At 40.5% G+C, this 24,235-nt stretch overlaps 1 long non-coding RNA gene across 1 annotated transcript in view; it reads right to left on the bottom strand.

The window, feature by feature from the left end:
- The window catches only part of LOC116749685, a 79,037-nt gene extending 56,485 nt beyond the window's left edge, over positions 1–22,552 (bottom strand). The window contains exon 1 of the long non-coding RNA XR_004348673.1: positions 22,520–22,552. This is a non-coding gene — a long non-coding RNA (uncharacterized LOC116749685). The remainder of the gene's footprint in view (positions 1–22,519) is intronic.
- Between the last annotated feature and the right edge of the window lie 1,683 nt (positions 22,553–24,235).

Below are 24,235 nucleotides of genomic sequence, written 5' to 3'. Positions count from 1 at the left end.
CAGAGAAGCAGCTCCATTGAGATTTCAGGTAGGACTGAAATGCACAGGAACTGAGTAGGTTTGCAGAGAGGATGGGTGGGGCCTGAATGAGTGAAGAAGTTGCAATGAATGAATGAATGCAAGCATCAGAGAGTGTGGAGCTCAGCCTTTTGTTAGGTTCAGTTATTTCCCTAAGTTTGTGGAAACCATGCATGCCTCTTTCTGGATATTTCTTCCCCCAATTTACCATTAGCATGAAAGCATCTGCTTGTTCTCATCTGTTCTGTCCGTTGCCTGGATTCAGAGGTCACAGCAAATCTGACTGGAAAGGATCAGGTGGATGAGATAGGAGACCATAGAGGATAGGTTGGAAGGTTAAGGTGCTGATGGGCTGGAGAGAGGCTGGATGTGACCAGCACTGGCCTCCAGGGAATCCCTGGGGCTATAATGCAAGCAGGGACTCACTGCTCAGCTCCCAAGTCCTTTGCAGAATTGAAGCCCTGCTGAGCTGGTCCACAAAGAACCTTTTAGGTCAGTTTTGTGGAGGGGGGTTGCACAACCCCCTCAGCCCTGTTCCTTTAGGCTGCATCCCACACTGGGGCCCCCATCACAGACCCTATGAAGACTTTCCTCTCTTCCAATCCTTCTAGGTCTTTCTGAGTCAAGAGAACTGGATGCCTACATTCCCATGGCCTCTTCTTCCTCTCCATCCCTGCCCTTGTTGATTTCTCCATCACCCCACTTACCTCTACCTCCTAACCACATCCCATGGTACCTCAGTCAGCACCCCTGCATGGCTCTCATTCTCCAGAGGATGACTAGCTCAAAGCTAATGTATGTTGTAGACTAAAGGTCAAGGTTAAAAGAGGATTAGCAATAATATAAGGAGGAGAGGAGGAATCAAAGTCCAATCTTAGCCATCACTCAAGTGGTCACATGGTCTGACTTCTTAAGATTCTTCCTGATGCCTCTGTCTCCTGGCAAGTTTTCTGAGAACTTGGGACCCCAACAACCAGTATCCTTCACTAGATTGGGGAAGTTTCAAGGTGCCTGATCTTTTGTTATGCAGAGAAATGTAATTTTTCTTCTTAGCCTCTCAAGCTCTCCCATCTCGCTTGTAGTTATCATCTTTCTGGAATCGATCTATTGGGTTGCAGGTTAGTTACAGCTTATAGGTTTGCATCAGTAGGACCTTTACAGCTTGACTTATCTTTCTCCCTGGCATCAGAAGTTCAGTGGGAAGTAGGTATATGAGGTCGTTGGTTGGTTAGAGTAGGATTAGGTTAATACATGGGGCAGAGGGTATGTACTGAGGGGAGACGGGCTCATGAGGTCCTTCTAATAGTAGAATATGCTATGAAATAGGGGTCTATTTTATCTTTCTATTGACCCTGCCCTTTTTGTCATGCTGCCTTCCCTACTGTCAACCATCCCCTAAAGCCAGCACTTGAGTTGCAACCAGAAACACTAGTTCAAGATCCAAGCAATGGCTGCTCTCAATCCTGGGTTCTTGCAAGAATGAGCCACCTGAGATGTCATTCTTGCACTCACACTTCCTCTCTGAGAGCCCTGGGTGGTACTTTAGCTCACGGTTGTCTTGCTAACACTTGGTTATCAGCCAATCAGGAGACAGAAATCTTGTGCAACATGAAATGATTCCATTCCAGAGGAAGGGTTCTCCCAGCATACACAGCTCTGGAAGGGAAGGGGGGCAGACGTTTTCTGAAATAGTCAGTTGTCCCAGAAGGTCCACACTCCATTCAACAGCCCGAGTGAGCCCAGGAGGCAAAAAATTGTGGACGTTTTCCCTGCTCTTAAGAATGTTTGAAAACTTAAAACTTTTCCCCCTTAGGGTTTAGGGGACTTCTTGACAGGTGACAGTTTTGACTAGTCAGGACTAGCACTCTACCAGGAAATAAATCATCACAGAGTATTTCTCAACTTGGCAGGAGTAGAAGAATGAAGAGGAATCTGGGACCATACATTTATTTCAACATACATGTGACAGCCTAGCTGAGCTCAAAAGCCTGCATTCACAGGCTATGGTGAAAGACCACTCACTATTTTTAGCCAAGTGTCCTTGGGAAAAGCATGCCTAATCTCTGATGTTTCATTCCTTTGTTAAAAAACCAACAAACAGACAACAATAATGATAACAAGAAAACCTGTAACTCCTGCCCCTTTGGCTCCCAGGATTATTAAGTCAAATAAGATATGAAATGCGCTTTTCGATCTGTAAAGCAGAATGCAAATGTAGTTTGCTTGTTTTTATTGTCTTTTCTTCCTCTTTCTCATTCTACTACTATTTTCACCCTGACATCCCAACAAAATGCCACCACCACCATGAAGTTTCTTCTCATCTTAGATGGGAAATTAATCTCTTTCTTCTGTACATTCAAAGGATATATGTTTTCTTTATCTTATTGTTATATTATCTTACCTTATCTTTATCTTATTGCTATCTTATCTTATCTCATTGCTACTACATTCTTATTCTTTGAGTCGAATCTGAAACTGTCTATCTTGTCTATCTTTACAGATGGATGCTCCTCCAAGACCTATGTGTCTCCTTTTTCCCATGGAGTCTGGCACAGAGGAGGGGCTCAGAAAGGATTGGTGGCTAAGATTAATTCAAGTTTGCATGAGCAAGGATAAATGTCATCAAATATAAACACAGAAACCATATAAAACAGCTCCCTAAACATCTCTTCATGTGCCCTTGTGGTCTAGATGTGGGACAACGTTAATATTTTATTGTCTGAATACTTAGATGAAAACTGTTCTATGTTTAACTTGAATTATCTCATTAGTATTAACAATGACACAAAGTTATTATTCATGTTTTTATTAAGGTAAAAACAATAACATGATTTAAAATATTTGATTAATTTGAGCAAAAGTCTTTTTTGCCTGTCTTTCAGATGGCAAAATGATCATTCATTCAATCAACAAATATTTACTGTGGGCCTGCTGCATTCCAGGTGTTGCTATAATCACTGGGGTTAAAGCTGGTGAATAAGATATGATGGTGTCTACCTTCTTTGGGCTAGTAGGGGAAAGAAATTTAAAAAGTGAACAAAAAGTCAATAAAATGGTTCCAAATTGTGAAAAGTTCTGCAAGGAATGTCATACTCTGTTACAGGGGAAAAAAAGAGTACAATCAAAGAAGTTCTCTCTTAGGAGATAATTAAGCTCAGCTTGCAAATTTGAGAAGGAGGCTTGAAACAAATAGAAGGAAGAACATTCCAGGAAGAGGAAATGGCATATGGGAAGAACCCAATGTGTGAAAGAGCTTTAGTATATTCAAGGACCAGCTCATGGATTAACAAGGCTGCAAATGAGGAAGGAATGACATGAAGTGAGTTTGAAGAAATCTCCAGGGGTCGCATCACACAGGAGACTCCATGTAAACAGACTGAATTTTATCGCAAGTATAATGGAAAGGCACCAATGGCTATCATCAGAGAGTGACATCGTCTGATGATATTTCAAGGTCACCCTTGCTATGGTGTGGAGAATGGACTGGAGGTTCTAAGAGGGGAAGTCGGGGTCTACTGTGGCTATATGGTCAAGAGATGATGGTGGTCTTCCTGGACTAGTTGTGGTTGTGACAGACATGGAGAGAAGTACATGTAATTGAGGGATGCTTGGAGAATAGGATTGACAGAACTTGTTGGTGGACTGGATTTGAGAAGTGAGAGAAATGAAGGAATCATGACAAGTCCTTGGTCTTTAGGTAGGATAATTGGATGGTTGGTGGTTCATTTATTGAATTAAGACAAACTGGAGAATAAGTTTCATAGGTGAGGAATCAAGTTCCACTTTGTTAAGTCATGGATGGATAAGTTACATAAATCTTTTATTCTCAATGTCTAACAGAGTACCTAATGCATAATGACTAATAAGTAAGTCTTTTTTGAATCAGAAAAGAAGTTCTATGATATTCCAAGTAGGCTTTTGGACATGTGAGCCTAAAGTTCAGATTAGAGATAAGGGTCAGAGATAGAAATTGGGAATCATTAGCATTTAGGTATTAATAAACCATGAACTGTAGAATTAATCAAATAGGAAAAGGGTGTAGAAATAGAAAGAGCTGAGGACAAAGACCTGAGCAACATCACCTTTTAAACAGCAAGTAAAAGAGAATGACTCATAGAAGAAGCCTGACATGAAGCCAGGATGATAGAGGAATGGAAGCAGAAGCACGTGATAATCATGAGAGTTAGCACTGGCTCTGAAAGCTTCAGTAAAATGAAGACAGAGAATCATCCACCAAACGTAGTTCCTTAAATCAAACACTAGACTCAAGTGAACTCATTTTAATTGAACATTCTTTTGGTTTTACCACTTGCTGACTATCACCAATGATAAAAAAGATTAATAATCCATGGATTGTAACTCAGGAAAAGATTAATAATCCATGAAAAGTCTCAGTTATAGTAATATAGTAATCTCTAATGTTTTGGGGTGATACAGGGCAATCTGTGTGGGATTAAAAGACAGGCAGATTAAGAATCAAGTCCCAATCTGTCCACTTTCAGGTTCTTGGACTCGTTAAAGTCTTAGGAAGTGTTAAACTCCTAATCCATCCCGAGTGATAAAAATTATATCTCATTTGCTTATTCACAGAGTATTCAAAATAATCAAAAAACCTAACATATGTGATGACTTTGAAACTGGGGAAGTATGTTACAAATATTAAGGGCTATTTATAATTACAGGAAGCAGTGCATCTTCACTTCCCCATTTATTCATTTGTCCAATATTTAGGAACCCCAACTTCCTAGGACAAAGAAAAAGGCACTGTCACTGCATTCAAGTAGCTCATGGCCTGGCTGTATTGTCTTCACTTTGTTAACTTACACCCTAAAGGAGGCATCCTAGGGTTTTGGAAAACATGTGCTGTAGGGAAGTGGTTACATGATACAAAGATAATATTAAATGCTAACTAAAATTATGTCCTGTGAAGCTGAAATTATTAAAATGTGTAACTCACTAAGAACCCTCCCTCAATAAAATAAATTTCCCCTTCAGAGTTGTTGCTCATTCCTAGCTAGGACATGATTACTATTGTGACGAGACCTGTGTCTTGTTCAGAATTTGACATAGCGTTCTCTAAATATTTTCTGAATTGAGTAGATTTTCCAAAGGAAGCATATCTGGTTACTAACCCTGTGACTTCAAATTAGGGGAAGAAAAAAGACATTTTTAAGCACTGTTAAGAGCTTGATGAATTCTGTAGGCTGGAGGTCAACAAAAGACCAACTATAAGGAGGTAAAAATCTTCTAAAGAATCTTAATTGATGGAGTAGAACAACTTTCCCAATGGAGAAGTTCAGTGACAGAAAAAACCAGATTGGTACTTAACTTCTTAGTTCATTGTCTATTCATGAAGAACAATGACCCTCAGCTGCCACCCTGGATGGAGTGAGCACACCATGCCTCTGACAGCCACTAAGAATTCTGCAACAGGCCAGGCAATGACTAGAAACTCCTCAACCTCTCCCCTTCTCTGCCAGGGATGGGGCATGGCCCCAGAGACTTCCCTGTGAAGGTGTCTGAGTGTGTGCTAGGTGTAAGAAGTGTGAGATATATGGAAGAACCACTTTAGCTGATGTGAATCCTTGGAGGTCTTCCACAGCATTGGCTCTTATCTAAAAATTTTCTCCCAGACCACATAGGACTTAAAGAGGGTATAATGCAGGAGACTGTAGTCATTGAGGCTCTGAATTGCAGAGAAATTTTTACCCTTGGCAGATAACCTCCTACCAGGAGTTGCCAGATCATTCTACCTCTGTTTTAAGAGATATGAGGTTCTCCAGGGAACACCTGCTCCCTACATGTTCATTCACCCTGGGCTCCTAAAGAGGTGAGGTCATGACTCCAATCTTTGGTGTTCATAGAAAACATCTGGTCCTCCAATATTAAAGATGTAGATGCTTATGGACTTCCCTGGCTGTCCAGTGGGTAAGATTCTGCACTTCCAATGCAGAACACGTGGTTTTGATCCCTGGTCAGGGAACTAAGATCTCACATGCTGAGTGGCATGACCAAAAATTTAAAAATGTAGATGCTTGGACCTCAGCTTCAACAGGCCTGTAGTGAGTCCTGTAATCTGCAATTTAAGTAACTCTGGCCTTAGGTTCTGAATGATCCTTTGAGCAACATGGAGGGGGTGGGGAGGGGCAGTGGTTGAAAGCACAGACTCTGATGTTAGCATGTCCGAGGTTGAACTCCTATTCTACCCATCACTTGCTGGGTGACATTGAACTGCCATGTAAACTCTCCACATCACAGGTTCCATGTCAATAAAATGGGAATGATAGTTATGTCTACTTCATAAATTTTTTTGTGACTACTAAATACAGTAATTCATGAAAAGCATATATCCTAGAATGTGGCATATAGCAAGTAGTAAATAAGTGGTCATTATTAGTATTATATCGGAAAAACTGAAACAAAAGAAATTAAAATAGCATCTAGCTTTGAAAGTTTCCCACTGTATCACTGTGCCACTTGATTCAGAGAGTGGTTTTATTTTTTATTTTTAACAAGACTTCCAATAAAAATGGGCTGCCCTCCCAGGGTATCCATTAGTTGGGGTAGTACCATGGCAGTGGTACCATGCATTTGGTGGTGCTGCTATATTCAAAATAGTAACATCACTAGCATCATTAAATCTGTTGCAGGTTATGCTAAGAATCCCAGTATCCAATCATCACAGAGTACAAAGCTGAGTAAGAGACTCTCGCTGTCACCAAAACCATCTTACATGAGAGGTACCATGATGAATGTGTGTAGTCACTTGTTCAGCAAGGAAGTATCGGAACTCTCTCTTGTTCCAAGACCTGTTTGTCAACAGCAACAAAATAAAGCAGTGGTCTTGAATGGCATAAAGGAAGAGTAGTGTTCTCTTTCATTTATTAATGTGGAATTTCCTGAGGAGAGGGGTGTAGGAAAGGTCAATGGACAGTCAAATATTTTTCATATGTGTGTGATTTTGTGAAATGTCACCTTATGGCATTGAGGGGAAAAAAAATAGTATTTTGTCCCTTGGGTGTGAGTAGAGGACTTTTATTCTCTTTTTTAAAAATGCAAGGTGAGGGAGGAAAGCAGCATGGTGATTGCAGGCTATCTAAAGGACTTGTGTGATGTGTTCAAGATGGCAGGCTGAACTGGTGACTATTCTACTGCTCATAAAAAATCTCACAAGATGCCAGAGAATATATTCAAACAAGGCAAGAAAACAGAGCAAATTCACAAAAACGAGCCAGAGTACAATTAGCAGACTACAAATGCTGAGGAATCTCGAAGATTGAAAGCAGGGGCTTCCCTGGCTGTCCAGTAGTTAAGACTTCACCTTCCAGTATCGGAGGGGGGTGTGGGTTTGATCCCTGATCAGGGAGCTAAGATCCCACATAACTCATGGCCCAAAAACAAAACATAAAACAGAAGCAATATTGTAACAAATTCAATATAGACTTTAAAAATGGTCCATCAGGGCTTCCCTGGTGTCTCAGTGGTTGAGAGTTCACCTGCCGATGCAGGGGATGTGGGTTCGTGCCCCAGTCCAGGAGGATTCCACATGCCACAGAGTGGCTGGGCCCGTGAGCCATGGGCGCTGAGCCTGCGTGTCCAGAGCCTGTGCTCCGCAACGGGAGAGGCCACAGCAGTGAGAGGCCCGCGTACAGCAAAAAAAAAAAAAGGTCCATCAAAGAAATCTTAAAAAAAAGAAAAGATTGAAAGCAGATATAGGGAGTAGAACACTGAACACACACAGAGGCACACATATTCACATGTGTGCACACAGAAGCACTCCAGGGGAGCTCTAAGCATGGAGTCAGAAGAGACAAGTATGTGGGAAATTCAGGAGCAGAAATACAAGAATGTTGTTCCAGGCAGAGGAAATGAGCATGAGTGAATCCCTGGCCTGGGCAAGGCCAGACATGTTTGGGAAAATAACAAGGTGTCTAAATGAATTGCTGTGTAAGACACTCTGAAATAAATGTTATCACCTTTCTATACCAATGAAACCATATTCTGGGTCCCTGATGTGACCTTCACAGCCATCCACACTCTATCTGCAGGATTTCCTTCACATATGATTTATCAATTTATCTCCCCAACTACCCTTGATGTCCTAACTGTACTAGCCCAATGGTTACTCTCAGAAAAAAGTCCATATGCTCTAGAGTCATACTGTGACCTCTTTGGGGTAACACTTACCCAACCTCTGTTTTTGAAAGGCTAGATCTTCAAATCCCATCCAAATGTCACCCCCTTCTGGAAGCCAGCTTCATAGGAACAAGCTTTGTGAAAGAATCAATTCTTTCCTTATGCCAAACCACCACTTTGAATCTCTCTCTCTCTCTCTCTCTCTCTCTCTCTCTTTCTATATATATATATATATATATATATATATATATATATATATATATATATATATGTATATATATATATGCACTGCCCATTTAAAATGGCAGTCAGCCATATTAAATATAAAAATAAAAACACTTTCTGATTATATATATATATATATATATATAATATCTCTGCTGAAGTTCTGTTTAGTGATATCATTTCCTTGCCTGTGTCTTTAGTAACCCAAGACATGACATCATAAAACCCCTAAAGAGAATATAGGTAAAACATTCTCAGACATAAATTGCAGCAATATTTTCTTAGATCAGTCTCCCAAGGCAAAAGAAATAAAATCCAGAATAAACAAATGGGACCTAATCAAATGTAAAAGCTTTTGCACAGCAAAGGCAACCATCAACAAAACAAAAAGACAACCTACATAATGGGAGAAAACATTTGCATGCAATGTGACCAACAAGGGGTTAATATCCAAAATATTCAAATAGCTCATATGACTCAATATCAAAAAAAAAGCCCAACCAATCAAAAGTGGGCAGAAGACCTAAACAGATATTTCACCAAAGAAGGCATACAGATGGCCAACAGGAACATGAAAAGATGCTCAGCATCGTTAATTATTAGGGAAGTGCAAATCAAAACCACAATGAAGTATCACTTCACATGGGTCAGAATGACTGTCATCAAAACATCTACAAATAATAAATGCTAGAGAGGGTGTGGAGAAAAGAGAACCCTCCTACACTGTTGGTGGGTATGTAAATTGGTGTAGCCACTATGCACCAATAGTGCATAAAACAGTATGGAGCAGTACGGAGCACCCTTAAAAAACTAAAAACAGAGCTACAATATGATCCAGCAATTCCACTCTAGGCATATATCTGGAAAAGATGAAAACTAATTTGAAAAGATACATGCACCCTAATGTTCATAGCAGCACTATTTACAATAGTTAGGATGTAGAAACACACCAAGTACCCATCAAGAGACGATTGGATTAAGAAGATGGTGTAGATTGGTTCAAGATGGCAGAGTAGAAGAATGTGTGCTCACTCCCTCTTCCAAGAACACCAGAATCACAACTGCTGAACAATCATCAACAGGAAGACACTGGAACTCACCAAAAAATATACCCCACATCCAAAGACAAAGGAGAAGCCACAGTGAGATAGTAGGAGGGGAACAATCACAACAAAATCACAGCCCATAACCACTGGGTAGGTGACTCACAAACTGGAGAATGATTATACCACAGAAGTCCACCCACTGGAGTTAAGGTTCTGAGCCCCACATCAGGCCTCCCAACCTGGGGGTCTGGCAATGGGAGGAGAAATTCCCAGAGAATCAGACTTCAAAGGCTAGTGGGATTTGATTCCAGGACTTTGACAGGACTGGGGGAAATAGACACTCCACTCTTGGTGGGCACACACAAAGTAATGTGTGCATCAGAACCCAGGGTTAGGAGCAGTGACCATATAGGAGACTGAACCAGACCTACATGCTAGTGTTGGCGGGTCTCCTGCAGAGGCGGGAGGTGGCTGTGGCTCACTGTGGGGACAAGGACACTGGTAACAGAAGTTCTGGGAAGTACTTCTTGGCATGAGTCCTCCCGGAGTCTGCCATTAGCCCCCCAAAGAACCTGTAGGCTCCAGTGCTGGGTCACCTCAGGCCAAACAACCAACAGGGAGGGAACTCAGCCCCACCCATGAGCAGATAAGCAGATTAAGGTTTTACTGAGCTCTGCCCACCAGAGCAACACCCAGCTATACCCACCACCAGTCCCTCCCATCAGGAAGCTTGCACAAGCTTCTTAGATAGCCTCATCCACCAGAGGGCAGACAGCAGAAGCAAGAAGAACTACAATCCTGCAGCCTGTGGAATGAAAACCACATTCACAGAAAGATAGATAAAGTGAAAAGACAGAGGACTATGTACCAGATGAAGGAACAAGATAAAACCCCAGAAAAACAGCTAAATGAAGTAGAGATAGGAAATCTTCCAGAAAAATAATTCAGAATAATGATAGCTAAGATGATCCAGAAACTTGGAAAAAGAATGGAGGCAAACATCGAGAAGATGCAAGAAATGTTTAACAAAGACTTAGAAGAATTAAGGACAAACAAACAGAGATGAACAGCACAATAACTGAAATGAAAAATACACTAGAAGGAATCAGTAGCAGAATAACTGAGGCAGAAGAACGGATAAGTGACCTGGAAGGCAGAATGGTGGAATTCACTGCTGTGGAATAGAAAAACGAATAAAGAGAAATGAAGACAGCCTAAGAGACATCTGGGATAACATTAAACACACTAACATTCACATCATAGGGATCCCAGAAAGAGAAGAGAGAGAGAAAGGACCCGAGAAAATATTTGAAGATTTTATAGTCAAAAACTTCCCTAACATGGGAAAGGAAATAGCCACCCAAGTCCAGAAAGCACAAAGGGTCCCAGGCAGGATAAACCCAAGGAGAAACACGCCGAGACACATAGTAATCAAATTGACAAAAATTAAAGTTGAAGAAAAATTATTACAAGAGAAAAACAACATACAAGGGAACTGCCATAAGGTTAACAGCTGATTTCTCAGCAGAAACTCTACAAGCCAGAAGGGAGTGGCATGATATATTTAAAGTGATGAAAGGGAAGAACCTACAAACAAGATTACTCTGCCTGGCAAGGATCTCATTCTGATTGATAGAGAGATCAAAAGCTTAACAGACAAGCAAAAGCTAAGAGAATTCAGCACCACCAAACCAGCTCTACAACAAATGTTAAAGGAACTTCTCTAAGTGAGAAACACAACAGAAGAAAAGGACCTACAAAAACAAACCCAAAACAATTAAGAAAATGGTAATAGGAACATAAATATTGATAATTACCTTAAACGTGAATGGATTAAATGCTCCAACCAAGACACAGGATACAAAAACAAGACCCATATATATGCTGTCTACAAGAGCCTCACTTCAGGACTAGGGACACATACAGACTGAAAGTGAGGGGATGGAAAAAGATATTCTATGAAAATGGAAATCAAAAGAAAGCTGGAGTAGCAATACTCATATCACATAAAATAGACTTTAAAATAAAGAATCTTACAAGAGACAAGGAAAGACACTACATAATGATCAAGGGATCAATCCAAGAAGATATAACAGTTGTAAATATCTATGTACGCAAAATAGGAGCACATTAATACATAAGGAAATGCTAAGAGCTATAAAAGAGGAAATTGACAGTAACACAAAAATAGTGGGGGACTTTTAACACCCCACTTACACCAATGGACAGATTGAAAATTAATAAGGAAACACAAGTTTTAAATGACACAATAGACCAGATAGATTTAACTGATATTTATAGGACAATCCATCTGAAAACAGCAGATGACACTTTCTTCTCAAGTGCACATGGAACACTCTGCAGGATAGATCACATCCTGGGTCAGAAATCTAGCCTTGGTAAATTTAAGAAAACTGAAATCATCTTTTCCAAACACAATGGTATGAGATTAGAAATCAGTTAGAGGAGAATAAAACGTAAAAAACACAAACACATGGAGGCTAAACAATATGTTACTAAATAAACAAGCAATCACTGAAGTAACCAAAGAGGAAATCAAAAAATACCTAGAGAAAAATGACAATGAAAACACGATGATCCAAAACCTATGGGATGCAGCAAAAGCAGTTCTAGGAGGGAAGTTTATAGCAATACAATCCTACCTCAAGAAACAAGAAACATCTCAAATAAACAATCTAAATTTACACCTAAAGGAACTAAAGAAAGAAGAACAAACAAAACCGAAAGTGAGTAGAAGGAAAGAAAGCATAAAGATTGAAGCAGAAATAAATGAAATAGAAACAAATAAAACAATAGCAGAGATTAATAAAAATAAAAGTTGGTTCTTTGAGAAGATAAACAAAACTGATAAACCATTAGCCAGACTCATCAAGAAAAAGGGAGATGACTCAAATCAATAAAACTAGAAATGAAAAAGGAGAAGTTAAAACGAACACTGCAGAAATACAAAGTATGCAAATACAAAGAGACTACTACAAGCAGCTCTATGCCAATAAAATGGACAATCTGGAAGAAATGGATAGATACTTAGAAAAGTGTAACCTTCCAAGACTGAACCAGGAATAAATAGAAAATATGAACAGACCAATCACAAGGAATGAAATTGAAACTGTGATTAAAAATCTTCCAAAAAACTAAAGTCCAGGACCACATGGCTTCAAAGGTAAATTCCATCAAACATTTAGAGAAGTGCTAACACCCATACTTCTAAAACTCTTCCAAACAATTGCAGAGAAAAGAACACTCCCAAATTCATTCTACGAGGCCACCATCATCCTGATACAAAAACCAGACAAAGATATTGCAAAAAAAGAAAATTACAGACCAGTATCACTGATGAATATAGATGCAGAACTCCTCAACAAAATGCTAGCAAACAGAACCTAACAACACATTAAAAGGATCTACACCATAATCAAGTGAGATTTATCCCAGGGATGCAAGGATTCTCCAATATATGCAAATCAATCAATGTGATACACCATATTAACAAACTGGGGAATAAAAACCATATGATCATCTCAATAGATGCAGAAAAATCTTTTGGCAAAATTCAACACCCATTTATGATAAAATCTCTCCAGAAAGTGGGCATAGAGGGAACGTACCTCAACATAATAAAGGCCATATACAACAAACCCACAGCAAACATCATTCTCAATGGTGAAAAACTGAAAGCATTTTCTCCAACATCAAGAACAAGACAAGGATGTCCACTTTTGCCACTATTATTCAACATAGTTTTGGAAGTCCTAGACATGGCAATCAGAGAAGAAAAAGAAATAGAGGGAATACAAATTGGAAAAGAAGTAAAACTGTCACTGTTTGCAGAGGACTTGATACTATACATAGATAACCCTAAAGATGCTACGAGAAAACTACTAGAGCTAATCAATGAATTTGGTAAAGTTGCAAGATACAAAATTAGTGCACAGAAATCTCTTTCATTCCTATACACTAACAACAAAAGATCAGACAGAGAAATTAAAGAAACAACACCATTCACCATTGCAACAAAAAGAATGAAATACCTAGGAATAAACCTATCTAAGGAGGTAAAAGACCTGTGCTTAGAAAACTATAAGACACTGATGAAAGAAAAAGATGACACAACTCGATGGAGAAATATACCACGTTCTTGGATTGGAAGAATCAAAATTGTGAAAATGACTATACTACCCAAAGCAATCTACAGATTCAATGCAATATTACCAATGGCATTTTTTATAGAACTAGAAAAAAAATCTTAAAATTTGTATGGAGACACAAAAGACCTTGAACAGCAAAACCAATATTGAAGGGAAAAAACCGGAGCTGGAGGGCTCAGACTCCCCGACTTCAGACTATACTACAAAGCTAAAATAATCAAAACAATATGGTACTGGCACAAAAACAGAAATATAGATCAATGGAACAGGATGGAAAGCCCAGAGATAAACCCACGCACCTATGGTCAACTACTCTATGACAAAGGAGACAAGGATATACAATGGAGAAAGGACAGTCTCTTCAATGAGTGGTGCTGAGAAAACTGGACAGCTACATGTAAAGGAATGAAATGAGAACACTCCCTAACATCATACAAAAAAAAATAAACTCAAAATGGATTAAAGACCTAAATGTAAGACCAGACACTATACGACTCTTAGGGTAAAACATAGGAAGAACACTCTTTCACATAAATCACAGCAAGATCTTTCTTGACCCACCTCCTAGAGTAATGGAAATAAAAACAAAAATAAATGAATGGGATTCAATGAGACTTAAAAGCTTTTGCACAGCAAAGGAAACTATAAACAAGATGAAAAGACAACCCTCGGAATGGGAGAAAATATTTGCAAATGAATCAACAGACAAAGATTAATCTCCAAAGACTATAAACAGCTCATGCAGCTCCATATTAAAAAACCAAATAACCCAATCCAAAAATGGGCAGAAGACCTAAATCGACATTTCTCCAAAGAAGACATACAGATGGCCAAGAGGCACATGAAAAGCTGCTCAACATCACTAATTATTAGAGAAATGCAAATCAAAACCACAATGAGGTATCACCTCACACAGGTTAGAATGGGTATCATCAGAAAAACAACAAATGCTGGAGAGGGTGTGGATAAAAGGACTCCTCTTGCACTGTTGGTGGGAATGTAAGTTGATAGAGCCACTATGGAGAACAGTATGGAGTTTCCTTAAAAAACTAAAAATAGAACTACCATATGACCCAGAAATCCTACTCCTGGGCATATGCCCAGAGAAAACCATAATTCAAAAAGACACATGCAACCCAATGTTCATTGAAGCAGTATTTACAATAGCCAGGTCATGGAAGAAACCTAAATGCCCATTGACAGACAAATGGATAAAGAAGATGTGGTACATATATACAATGGAATATTATTCAGCCATAAAAAGGAAGGAAATTGGGTCATTTGTAGAGACGTGGATGGACCTAGAGACTGTCATACAGAGTGAAGTAAGTCAGAAAGAGAAAAACAAATGTCGTATATTAATGCATATATGTGGAATCTAGAGAAATGGTAGAGACTAACCAGTTTGAAAGGCAGAAATAGAGACACAGATGTAGAGAACAAATGTATGGACACAAAGCGGGGAAAGTCAGGGCATGGGATGGCGGTGGTGGGATGAACTGGGAAATTGGGATTGACATATATACACTAATATGTATAAAATAGATAACTAATAAGAAACTGTTGTATAAAAAAATAAAATTAAAAAAGAAAGGATGTGAATGCTGTGGTTACAAGTGTAAAGAATCTCTTTAATTAAATAAACTATTTGTTAGTTGATTTAAAAAGATAAAAGAAGGGCTTCCCTGGTGGCACAGTGGTTGAGAGTCCACCTGCCGATGCAGGGGACACGGGTTCGTGCCCCGGTCCGGGAAGATCCCACATGTCACAGAGCGGCTGGGCCCGTGAGCCATGGCTGCTGAGCCTGTGCATCTGGAGCCTGTGCTCTGTAATGGGAGAGGCCACAACAGTGAGACCCACATACCGCAAAAAAAAAAGGAAAATGAGGTGCATACACACACACACACACACACGCACACACACACACACACATGATGGAATATTACTCAGCCATAAAAAAAATAAAATATTGCCATTTGCAGCAAAATGGATGGACCCAAAGATTATCACACTAAGTGAAGGAAGTCAGATAAAGACAAATATTACATGATATCATTTATATGTGGAATCTTAAAAATAATACAAATGTATCTACATAAAAAGCAGAAACAGACTCACAGACGTAGAAAACAAACTTATGGTTACCAAAGGGGCAAATGAGGCAAGGGAGGGATAAATTACAAGTATGGGATTAACAGATACAAACAACTGTACATAAAATAGATAAGCAATAAGGATTTACTGTATAATACAGGGAAGTACATTCAATATCCTGTAATAACCTATAATGGAATATAATCTGAAATATGTATATTTCTGAAATATATATGTATACGTCTGAATCACTTTGCTTTACGCCTGAAACTAACACAACATTGTAAATCATCTATACTTCAATTTTTTAAAAAGCACACAAAATAATAAAATAAAGTAAAAAAAGAAGGAATATCTCTCTGCATTTTGCACATAGTAGGAACACATAGAACAATATCTAGAATATAGTAGCTACTTGGTAGGTACTTGGGAAATAAATGGATAAACTTGTAATAGAGTGGGTGTGACATGGTTTTAGAATGCAAGCTGGAGACTTGTCAAGAAAGACCTCAAAAGCCAAGGTGAGAAGTGCAGGATGAATTTATCAGGCCAGGGGAACCACGGCAATTCTGGGTGACACTTGAAAAACCCAAGAGCAGTCAGAGTAGAAACAGTGGAACAAGTGGACTCAGCATTGTCTACACCTGGGGTGAATTTACGGTGAGAATGACGTTTTAAGAGGTGGGTCAGAATTAAGTATTTGGTCCCAAATAAAACTTAAAGAAAAAAAAATAAACTGCAAATAGAAATACAAAATAGAGCCAACCTGCCAGGGAAGGCAACTTGAAACACAGCTGTTTAGATGGCTGCACGCAAAGCCCACTTCAGGAACAAAGTCTTTTACAGTATGGCCCTTGGTAGGTACATGATTTTAATTAAGTAGGGAGACAAAGTACAACACCAACATGTTAAAGGTAGGCATGCCATGCAAGAGGCATCTGATCCAGAGCTGGGCTTGTTTATGGTATTCTTGCCAATATCCTTGTCATCTTAGTGCTCTGTTTACTTTTAAAGCCAGGCTTTGTTTTGCATTATCGGCAAGAGAATTCTTCGTTTCCAACCAGGTTTTGATGTGAGATGTTTATTCAAAATTCTATATATCAAGCAAATTCCATTTTCCCCGAGAATTTGGACAACTTGGCACCTGGAGGGATAGTTTATAAGTAAACAACTAGCAAAAAAAAAGTGCTAAAAATGGCCCATTTATATTTGGGTGTCCCCTAAGATAAAACCCTGGAGTAGTGAGGGGTTGGGATTGCCTTCCTGGGAGTGATTTTTGAAGAGGCAACATCATACAAAGAAAGCAGAAGATGTGAGTCCCAGCCCTGGCCCTGCTCTCGTGACTGTGATCTTGGGAAAGTCATTTCACCTTCTGAGCCTCAGTGACAACATTGTGATGCTATCTCCATGTGGATATAATAATCCCTCACCAGGCAAAGTCCTAGCACTGTTGTGATGAGTAGCATACAAATGTGTGTGGGAGAGCTCTGAAAACTCTGGAGAGATCTGATACCTGTCCTCAGGGTCTCTAGAGACTGTCTAGGTCCCTGCCCTCAGCCTCAGAGATACTGCTGTCCCTCCTCCACAGATGACGTGAGGTCCCTGGCTCTGGTCTTGCTCAGAGATGCACAGAAGGGAGAAGTCAGCTTTGAAAGCATACTGCTCCTTTCTCCTGACCTGTACTCCGTGATGCTGTCCCTACATCCATCTTCTCCTCCTCCAGGGAGCCCTAAGGACGAGGACGAGCCCTAAGCTAGGAATGAGAAGGAGTCATTTTGGTGACCAGTGGCAGGATTTTGTATCACTTGTCTGAAAAACCCCAAAATCTTTGTAGCTTTTCTGGGAAATCAGATTTGTAGCAGATGATAAGCTTCATGTCTCTAAAAAGGTCCACTCTTACGTGGGCATGAGAGCAGAAGCATGACACTGCTTTCCCCCTCTTTTCCTTCCTCCCTCCCTTCCTTCTAGTCTCCAACTTTTCCCCCAAAACACCCTCACCTCCTGAGCCTGGCTTTTCTCTCACCTCCTGCCCTGCCCTTCCCACTGCTGTGTCCATGTGTCAAGATCTGTATACAGTTCTTATTTTTACCCCAGGGCTTTGCTTGGCCTACCCGCTCTCCCATCAGGTCCAAATCCTGCATCTCCAGGTACCTCGTCCCTGGGAAAGGATCTTTGGCACACAAAGTCCCAACCAAAGCCCCCTCCTTTTGGCTTCAGGGAAACATATGCCTCCCAGGTCAGAAAATGGTCTTTAAATTCAGATCTAATTCCCATTGGGTCATTTATAAGCTGTGCAATGCAAGCCAGGTGGATCACCCTTCCAAACCTCAGAAAGGTCCCTCTGATGATCAAACCAGATCATTATACATATCAGGGTCCCCAGAAAACAGAAGCAAAGAGCAAGTTATAGCAGTAAGGAGAGTAACAGGAAGAAGGGGAGGCAGAGGAATTAGGGGCACAATTGCAGTATCAGCAAAAGCAGAAGCTGAGGAAGCAGCCCCGGCAGCACAGAGAGAGGAGCAGAGCAGAGGTGGCGGTGGTGACGGCACAAGTGCGGTAGAGCAACTAGGAGCCTGTGCTTCCTCATCCCGGTCTTCTTGGCCTCTCACCAGGTGGGTGTGATGCTGCCTGGAATTGATGGGAAGAAGTGCATCGCAAGCTGTGAAGTGCTGGGCACCTGCCACACTATGCACTTTCGTAGGTGATGGTTGCCCTTGCTTCCTTTCCTTCTTTGCTCTCTCTTCCAAGAACTTTCCTCTTTCCTGCAAGCCTCCACTGGAACCTGACCCCCCAGCTTCTTCCAAGAGAGTTTGCTGATATGTGAGTGGCTAACCCAACATTCAAGAGGTATAGAGAGCACACTGACTTCCTGAAAACAAGACTGGCCTGGGACTGGGTGAAGCAGAAGCAATGGGGAAGAGAATTCAGGATGTTTGCTTCATCATAAAGTGTGCTCCCCATACAAGCCTCTTCAAAAGGGCCAAGTGGAGGCTCCGGGCACCTCAGGGCTTCTTTCCTCATCCCAACACTGTGGACAAACCCTGTTTTACTCCCCCTTTCCTTATGTGGGAGAAACACAGAATGTGTTAAGCTCAGAGGAGGTGCTCCTCTGATGGACAAAGAGGAAGCCTTTACCGCTGAATGCTTCAAGCAATAGGGTTTTCCTAATATTGTCAGCATGGTTGGGAGCAGTGTTATGTTTTATTTTCAAACTCTGCATGCATTCGAGAATTGCTCTTGGTTGATAACAGTTCTGCCTCTCTCAGGAAATACATTGCAATTAAACTTCATGAGAAGTTTTATGTGGTTTTGATACAGCATCCCCCTTCTGAATGTCCTTCTAAATGAATTTCTAAACCTGCAGTCAGTGCCCATTTACGCAGAGTGTGGGGAAGAGCTGCCCATGACTAATAAAAATAACAGCTTGCAGAGCAGCGTACTTTAACATGCGCTGTGTTTTACAATATCTCAATTCATTACAGGTTAGTAGTTTTAGAAGGGGAAGGAACCTTACAGATCATCTATTTCACTGCTCCAGCCCTGCTCAGGGATAAGGAAACCAACACCCAGAGAGGGTGAGGAATAAATGGCTGGTCCATAATGACATACGTCATCAGGAACAGAGACCCAACAGAAATAAGAACTAAATGCCAGACCAATCATTTGCCTGGACTGTGAGACTGGAAATCATTCCCAGGACATCCCAGCTGGATTGTCTCCTTTACTTCTGGGGGCTCTGCTCTGCTCAGAACCTGATCCAGTCCTAGCCAAAGCTGGACAGCTATCACCCCTTGGTCCACCTGTGGGTGATGCCCAGAGCTGATTTTTCAGCCCAAGACTCTACATCTGACATGCTTGGCATTATCCACAGGCACTCGCTGAAGTGAGTTTCTGCCCCCAGGACAAATTGGCTTCTACTTTGTCCCTGCGCCCAGCTCTCCGATTCCACAGAGACCCCCCTTCAACCCCCAGAAGCTCTAGAGTCCTACTGTGACAGAATTGATTGGACATAATCATGTGTTGTTGTTCTTCTAGTTTCGAGTTTAACTTCGGCTTAGACTGCTGGACCCTCTGGGCAGACGAATTTTCCTTAGACCAGACTTCCCATGCCCTTTAGGCTCTGATGCATTCCACTTGCCCAGCCTCCAGAACTGGCAAAGTGCCACCAGCCCCTTTCTTCTTCTGGCTTGTCCATCTCTCTCTATGGGGCAGAATGCATGGCACCCATCACACCTCAAGGCTATTACTAACCTGAGCTATGACATCAACATTTAATTATAGTAAATAATCCCCAAATACAGTCTTAAAATTCATAATTGATTTTGGAAATCTACCTGAGGTTGGTGATAGACTTAATGCTATGTGTTCACCCATCAGGTCATTTCTTCTTTCTGTCTGTGCCCTCATCCTCCCCAGCTTCTTTTGTGGTTAGGATGGTGACCTGCAATTGGTCATAGCTGATGATATGTATCTCTTCCCAAAAAGGCAGTTAAGAGCTTGTGCGTATATTCTTCCCTGCTCTCAGGACCCTTAGAAGCCAATTATTGGGAGGTTAGGGTCCCAAGATGGAAGAATACTGTTTCCCTGAGTCACTAGATGAACTGCCAACTCTCCTCACATTTTACAAAAGGAAGAAATATGCTTCTGTTTTGCTAAGCCACTCAGGGAACTGGCCTTATTTGTGACTGCAGCAGAGCCTAGCCCATCCTAATACACAGCATGGCTTCTGCCCATCCCCTAAACAATGCTGTTCCTCATGTCCCATGCTCAGTTTCCGTATCTTCACACTCTTCCTGGATACTCCTGTGAACCCCCACATCCTCACCCCACCAATGTGCTGAAAGTACACACAACCTAATGTAGTTTCTGCTTTTGAGATTCAGGTGTCTACACGCAACAACTTGGTCAGTTCCATTGGGGTATCTATTAGGAAACTACTGTCAATGTATCTGAAAGTATACTGACTCTCCTCCCCTGGCCATTCCTCTATTCTGTCTTGGTAGATTAAACTATTGGCTTTACCTATCTAGAAATATAGATAGAAATCTGAACATGTTATTCTCCTGTCCTTCCTATCTCTCACAAGGCACCAGATCCTGCAAGTTCTACATCTGACATAGCTCTTGAAACTATCCATTTCTTTCCATCCCCAAAGTCAATCTCTCTCATTTATTTCATCATCTCTTGCCTCTACTCCAATAACAGCCTCTTATCTGGTTTTCCTCGCCCCAATCTTGTTCTTTTCCTTGTATGTCCACGTGCCATGCTACCCCAGACAGAGCTTGGAAACTCAATCTTATCCATCTCCTACTTAAAGTTCTTCAGTGCTCCCCTTGATCTTTAAACTCCTTTGCAGAATTTTTAAGGCACTTCATGACTAGGTCTCAGTGTAGCAAGGAGTGTCAGAGTGTGGCCTCTGAAACTGAACCCTCTGTTGTCAAGTCAGCCTTCACCTGGGGAAAGTCACTTAACTTCTCTAAGCATCATTTTTCTCATCTATCAAAAAGGATAAATAATGCCTATTTTATTGAATTGTTGTGAGGATTCAATCTGATCATCCATAGTCACATAATTACCACTCAAAACAGTTATTATAAATTATTATTAATAATACAAAGAATTACTATATATTGGCCACTTTCAATGGATCAGCAACTATGCTAAACCATTTACATCCATGGCATCTTATTTAATTTTTCTGACACCTCTACTTTGCCTTAGATGTAGGGAGGATAAGCTACCTTTCCAAGAAAACATTGGTGGTAAGTCGCAGAGCTGAGTTTCCAACACAGGTCTGTCTGATGAGATATATAGTGTTCCTTCCATGGAGTGTGGATCAGGGAGCAACCTAATGATACCACTTGATATCCAGAAATGGAGAAATGGCTTTAACGATAATAGATCATGTATACAATGTTACAGTACAGGATTGCCGCCAAGAGGGCATATCCGCATAGAATGAAGTACAAATATATGGCAAATAATGTGTCCTGGTACATTATACCACTGCTAAAAATTATGTATATGATTATTTTATGATAACATTGAAGAAGCTTCTCTCACAGCATAGTGATTAAGGGCATAGGGCTCAGGAATCAGATTGCTTTGGTTTGAGTTATGGCTTTAGAATTTTCTGGTTGTGTAGCCTTAGGCAAATTACTTAAAGTCTATAAATAAGGAAAACAACAGAACCTATGTGATAAGGTTGTTTTGAGGACCCAACAAGGCAATATATGCATAATGCTTAGAAAATTCCTTATGAATTCTGCTCAAATGTCATCGTCATCATCACTGGCATTATTGCAAGTGATAAAAATTGGGACACAAATTTGTACTTATTTCATATGTTAACCTATAGAAAACAACACAGAGACAGATAAGACTGGAAAAAATATGACTACATGCTAGCAATGGGTCTCTCTGGCCTGTTTAATTATGAGTGATTTTTCTCTCCTCTTTATCTCTGTTTTTTTTCAAATTTTTGATGATGAATATGTGTCACTTTTACAAGAAAGCAATAGCCTTCTACTCTGGCTTTAGACAAAAAGTTTTGTTTTCTGACCTCACTGACTTTTTTTCATACAGGACAATCTTTGGTCATTAAATTCATTTAAAAGCTCTGATCCGTTTTTAATCATCTGGAATATAGTGACAGGCACCAAAATCAATCCTCCGTTCGAGGTTTGCAAGGAACATAAATTATTTGAGAAGTCATGTCAGGTAGAGTTTATTCCAAGGTTTGCTTGCACATTTTAATCAGACAACACAGAAGGTATGTGCAGCTTAGATTGAAATAGCCCTTCACCTTGTACCAGGACTAGGTTGACTTACTGTTTGCAGGCTGAGAGGACTGGCAGAAGTTACGGCTTGTATGATAGACGCAGCCTGGGCAGGAACTGAGGGAAACACATAAAGAAACATTTATTTAAAAAAAAGTAAATCAACCATAAAGATCCTCCCAGCAGACCTAAGAGATGGAAGCCTCTCTCTCATTTTCTCCTTGGCAAAATTTAATCTATCGCTGGGGTTTTTCAAGCGTCATATTCAAACAGATGCAAATTCGTCAGAGCTGAGACCCCAGCTGACTTTTAGCACCTTGTGAATGTCAAAGGGGTTTAAAGGTTGGAGTGACTTACCTCCTTCCATCCTAACTAATTCAAATACTTACGTGTGTGTGGGAGTGCATGCACGTGTGTGTGTGTGTGTGTGTGTTTAAAGAAAACTAAAAGAGAGCACACATTTACCTATGTGTTCAGTGCCTCCTTTGTGTGGATCTATTTGCAGCAAAACTGAAATTTAAGCAAAAACGAAAGTGAAATTGAGAAAATCCACAGTCTCTCACTAAACCACAGGACTAATAAGAGATGTTTTTTTGTTTTGATGCCTTTAAGTGCAATCATTGTATCCATGTGCTATTTCACAATCTACTCCGATTAACTAGTTTAGGGATAACTATTAACTTATGAGTGATCTCTGTCTTCCACATGGTGCACTGCCCATAATTCCCTTGAGTAATGTAGGTCATGTATTTACAATAAAAAATAAGAGGTATTAATTAATACCTCATACACAGACATGGTTGATGGGAGAGTTGTGCTCTGCTCCGCATGGGGATTGGCAAGACTGTCCTAAAGTTGGTTTCCTCTCCATCTTCACACAAACGAAGGATCAATCTACTAATGGAAATTCTGTAACTTGGAGTCATAAGAGAAAAATGATGTTAGTTTTTCCTCTGCATAATAAAAGCCCCAGCTTAAGTATTAGTAATTCCAAGCTCCTCTTATATACACAGAATTTGAAAATGTTTTACTTTCAATTCGAACAATTATTTATTGAGTTTCTACTAAGTGTTGGGCCTTGAGGATGTAAATAGGACCTAGATGCAATGTCTGCCCTTAAGGAGAGTGTAGGTTTATAGGGGAGTGTATCAGTCACCCGTTGCCATAATATGCTGCTGAACAAACAAGATCTCAGTAACATACAACAAGAAACATTTACTGCTCACGTGCTGGCAGCTCTGCTGATCTCAGTTGACCCTGCTCGCATGTCTGAAGGTTGCCTATTTGTTGGCTGGGCAACTGGGATTACTGGGCTCTGCTCTAAGTGTCTCTCACCCTCTGATGGGAAAGCTTGAGCTTGTTCTCACAGCAAGGTCAGAGACCCATTGGGGAGGACAAGCACAGCCACATCAGTGCTTTGTCAACCTCTGCTTACATCACGTTTGCTAATATCACGTTGGCCAAAGGTTATATGGCTGAGTCCAAGTTAGAGAGGAAGAACTTCACAAAGTTATGCCACAAAGGATGCGGCCACCAGCAGTGGTGAAGAAGGAGGCTGTTTTTGCATTCTGCTTCTCAGGAACTGATAAGACATACACCACCGCTTTATAAATATGTATCATAGAAGAGCAGGCAAGGACCCCTGGGGTATCGAGGACAGAGAAATGCGCTCTGAGAGGTGCAAGAATTGCTTTCTATGAAGGATGGTGTCTAAATTGAGTTTGAAGGATAATTAGGAGCTCATCAAACAGATCAGGGAAACAGGTAT

This window comes from Phocoena sinus, chromosome 2 (assembly GCF_008692025.1).
Source record: "Phocoena sinus isolate mPhoSin1 chromosome 2, mPhoSin1.pri, whole genome shotgun sequence".
NCBI lineage: Eukaryota > Metazoa > Chordata > Mammalia > Artiodactyla > Phocoenidae > Phocoena > Phocoena sinus.
The sequence above is the reverse complement of the archived record's forward strand: the minus strand, read 5'-3'. Positions and strand labels throughout refer to the sequence as shown.